Raw genomic sequence first — 4,831 nt, forward strand, 5'->3', positions numbered from 1 at the left:
GTAAGGCTGATTTTAAAGTAAAACTGACTAACAGAGATTAGAACTCAGTCAAAGTTAACTGTAAAACACTGGCATAAGGAAGAAAAAAAAAAAGGAAAAAAAAAGGAGTGTGACTATGAAAGTAAAAGGGTGACTTATGTGGAAAAGCATTTTGTCAGTCTAAACTAACAATCCAATATTTTCTCCAGTTTAGGGCTATAATAGCATTTTTCATATTCTGGGGAAAACGCAACTGTTTGTTGAGATAACCTTAATGGATAAGACAATGCTCTTAGCTGATTACTACCAAACAAAGCTTGTGTTGGTACAGCCAGACCACAAAACAGGATCTTCTGGCATATGTGTTTTTTTTTTTAGAATATATCTTTTTGAGACAAAACTTTCTGGAATGGGGTATCTTGCTTTAGAAAAACAAAGGGACTAAGAGGTGGGGTTAGGGCACCAGAAACCTTTTAAGTCTCTCCCTTGTGATTAGAGATGATTCCTGATAATGTGGGACATACGTGCAAGCACAGGCACATTCATTTTGCATTTCTCTTGAAGATTGTGAATTGATATCTGAAAGACTGTGTCATAAGTCATTCCTGAAAGCTGACCAAGCAGCAGGGGAGTGAGCCGTAGAATACCGCAGGGCCCACCAGACCCCTTCACCAGTACAAGTGGACACATGGGAATCAGTATTAGGACGTTACTCAGCAGTAGTCAAAATTATGAAAGAAAAATAATGTGTTCAGACCCTTTGCTTTACCTGTCATGTGTTCCCAGACACCAACTCCAGACTTGCACAGACTGGCCCGTACACTGCTGAGGCCCCAGCACAAGAGAGATGTGGACCTGTGAAGGCAGGCCCAGAGGAGGGCCACGAGGATGATCAGAGGTCTGGAGCACCTCTCCTGCGAGGGCAGGCTGAGGGAGTTGGGGTTGTTCAGCCTGGAGATGAAAAGGCTCCAGGGAGACTTCACAGCAGCCTTCTGGTATCTAAAGGGGGCCTACAGGAAAGCTGCAGAAAGGTGTGGGGTTTGTTTGTTTGTTTTACCAGGGCCTGTAGTGACAGTGGCTTTAAACTAAAAGGGAATAGATTTAAATCGGATATATGAAAGAACCTCTTCCCTGTTGGTGACATTGTCCAGAGCAGCTGTGGCTGCCCCATCCCTGGAGGTGTTCAAGGCCAGGCTGGATGGGGCTTTGGGCAGCCTGGTCTGGTGGGAGGTGCCCCTGCCCGTGGCAGGGGGCTGGAACTGGATGGTCCTTCAGGGTCCTTCCAGCCCAAGCCATTCTGCGATCCTACCCAACAACGACCCGATCCCAGCAGCACAGAATGGTTAGGGTTGGAAGCGACCTCTGGAGGCCACCTGCTCCAACGCCCTCCTCAGGCAGGCTGCCCAGGACCAAGACCTCCAAGCAGGGAGCCTGCACAGCCCGTGGCAGCGCCCTGTCAGCCGCACAGCAAAGTGATGTTTAGGCAGAACCTCTCATGGTCCAGTTTGTGCCCACTGCCGCTTGTCCTGGCACTGGGCACTATCAGAAAGGGCCTGGATCCATCTCCCATCCCCACACCCTCCCGTCAGGTATCTCTACTGACTCGGACCCCTCTGAGCCTCTTTTGCCCAGGCCGTGCAGTCCCAGCTCCCAGCGTCTCCTCACAGGAGAGGTGCTCCAGGCTCTGCAGAACCCCCGCAGCCCTTTGCTGGGCTCTCTGCAGCGTGCCCACACCCCTCCTGTGCCGGGGAGCCCGGAGCTGGACACAGCACTGCACCTGCAGCCCGGTGCCCAGCAGCACCACCAGAGCCCCTTCTGCAGAGCTGCTTGCCGGGCCCTTCTTTTCTCTGGCAGGAATTTCCGCCGGGGATGGATGAATTAAACTTCCAAAGGGAACCTCTCAGCCGCTGAGCCGCGCGATGCCAGCAGCAGCGGCAATTACGGCGTGGCTGTAAATTTATTGACGAGCGCTCCTGCAGCTCCTGCCCAGCGCCCGGCGAGCACCAAACCCAGCCCGTGCTGGTGCCCGGGGACCCGCACTGCCGGGGGAGCTGCAGCAGAGCCCCGCGTCCCCGAAAATCGGCGTTTTGGGGAGGGCCAGCGGCGGGGGCTCTCCCCCATCGGGGGGCAGCGGCAGCCCTGGGGCTGGGGCGAGGCCGGGGCAGCGGGAACCGAACCCGCGGGCCCCGGAGCGGCCGGGACGGGGCGGGCAGGGGGGGAGCCGGGGCACGGGGGTCCCGGGGGGGGGTCCCAGGGGGGCAGCCCCCAGCGGGCACCCGCAGACGGAGCCGCACACGGAGCCGTGCGGGAGCGGGGGCGGACATGTTAGCGGAGGCGGCCGCGCTGCCTGTGACATCGCGGGGGAGGGCGTAAGATGGAGGCGGCGGGCGGGGGGACGGGGGGGGAAGGGAGGGGGGGAGCGGCGGAGGGCATCTGAGGTGAGGCGGGGAGGGGCCGAAGGGACGCCCCTCCCCCCCGGGGGCGGTGGGGAAGGGGGGGGGGGAGGGGAAGGAGGGGAGGGGGCTGAGCAGGAGCACACCCCCACCGCGGTCCCTGCCTGCTTGCCTGCATGGTGCCGGGATCTGGGCGCGCCCCCACGCAAAAAAAAAATTAAAAAAATATATATAATAATAATTAAAAAAAAAAGAATAAAATGGAATAAAACGAAACAAAAGTAGAATGAAATGAAGTGAAATGAAATGAATAAAATAAATAAAATGGAATAAATGAAATAGATAAAATAAATAAAATAATAATAAAATATAATAAAATATAATAAAATATAATAAAACGAAATAAATAAAAAATCAATAAGAAGAGATAAATAAAAAGAAATGAAACGAATAAAATCATAAATGTATTTATTTATATATGTATATATAAATAGAACACTGACTCGCAGAAGTGTGCAATAAAAAACCGTAAAATTTACGGAAAAGCTGCCCCCTTCCCCCCCTTCCCCCCCCCCCCCCCGGGTGCGGGGCGATGACAAAGGACTGCGCTGGCGGGGGCGCCCCCGGCCGCCACATGTCACACGCACACACGCGCGTGTCCCGCGTGCACGCCCCGCGCCCGGCACACGCCCCAAACCCACAGCCCCGCACCCCAAAATCCGCCGGGGCCGGGGCCGGGGCTGGGGCTGGGGGGCGCGGGGCCGGGGCCCCCGTCGGGGCTGGTGGCGGGGGGCGGGGGGCGGGGGCCGGGGGGCGGGGGCGGCCCCGATGTAGGGCAGGCGGCGGGGCTGCGGTGCCGGAGCGCGATGTTCCCGCAGCGCGGGGATTTCTGAGAACTGGGGCTGTGTCCTCGGCTGAACCCGGCGCGCCGCCTCCCCCGCCCGCCGCCGAGCCTTAAAGCGGCGATGCCGCCGCCGCGCCGCACGTACACCTGCAGCCCGCAGTGCGCAGCGGGGCCGGCAGCCGAGGGGCCGGCAGCCGAGGGGCTCCGCTCCGGGAGGCCGCGGGCTGGGGTGGGCGGAGGGGCGAGGGGGGCCGGCAGGGGATGCGGTGTACCCGCCACGTGCTGTGTGCTGCGCCCCGGGGGGCTGCGTGCACGGCCCCCCTCAGCACCATCATCATCACCATCATCACCAGTGCCATCATCGCCATCACAACCATCATCGCCACCATCACCGCGAGTGTCACCATCACCACCACTACGGCTGTCATGACCACTACCAGCATCATTACTGTCATCACCAGTACCACCATCACTACCACCGTCATCGTCACCACGATCGTCACCACCATCATCATCACCAACACCATCACCACCATCATCATCACTGTTATCATCACCATCATCGCCACTGTCACCACCACTACCATCATCATCACCACCATTCACTATCATCAACACCATCATCAGTACCACCATCATCACTATCACCAACATCATCACCATCATCACCACCGTCATCACCACCATCACCTCCACCACTATCGCCAACACCAACACTGTCAGCATCACCATCATCACCATCGCCACCACCACCACCATCAACACCAGCATCACTACAGCTGTCATCACCACAACCACCATCGTTACCGTCATCACCAGTACCACCATCACCACCAAGATCATCACCACCATCACCACCATCATCACTGTTATCATCACCATCACCACCGTCATCACCACCACCACTACGGCCACTATTGCCACCACCACCACCACCACCATCACCACCACCACCACCAGCACCAAGCCAGGCGTCCCACCGCCCAGCCCGAGGCGTGCCCACCTCGCAGCGCTCCCCCCCAGCCCCATCCCATCCCAGCCCTGCCCGTGCCCGCTGCCACCACGCGGGGAGCCCCCTGTGGGAGCCGCGATCCCCGCGGCAGGGCCGTGCCCGGGCGCTGTGTGTGGGGGCGGCCCCGTTCCCGCTCCGCGCCGGGCCCCGACGGGGCGCACGGGGGGCCGGGGGGGGCGTGGCCGCCGGGCGGCTTCCCCGGGCGGCGCGCGCTGCCCGGCAGCCCCGCTGCGATTGGCGGAGGGCCGCGCAGTGACGTCAGCCGGCCCACTTCCCATTGGCCGCCCGGTTGCTGGGACGGCCGGGCTCCCAGCCGGACGCTTTCACCCGCCCGGCGCCGCCGCTTTGGGGGGGGGGGGGGCGGCATCGCCGCTTTAAGGCGGCGCGGCGGGGCGCGCGGGCTCGCACGCGGCCCGGCGCAGGCGGCGCGGCGATTGGCGGGCGGGCCGGCGGGAGGCCACGCCCCCTGCCAAAAGGCGCCCGCGAGCGAGCGGCTGGGGCGGGGAGGGGCGGGGGCGGGAGGTTGGAGGGGAGGGGAGGGGGGGGAGAAGGTAAACACGGCGTCCGGCCCTGCCCGCTGACCAATCGGGGGGGCGGGCGGGG

Source organism: Anas platyrhynchos, chromosome Z, assembly GCF_047663525.1.
Source record: "Anas platyrhynchos isolate ZD024472 breed Pekin duck chromosome Z, IASCAAS_PekinDuck_T2T, whole genome shotgun sequence".
In the NCBI taxonomy this organism is placed as follows: domain Eukaryota; kingdom Metazoa; phylum Chordata; class Aves; order Anseriformes; family Anatidae; genus Anas; species Anas platyrhynchos.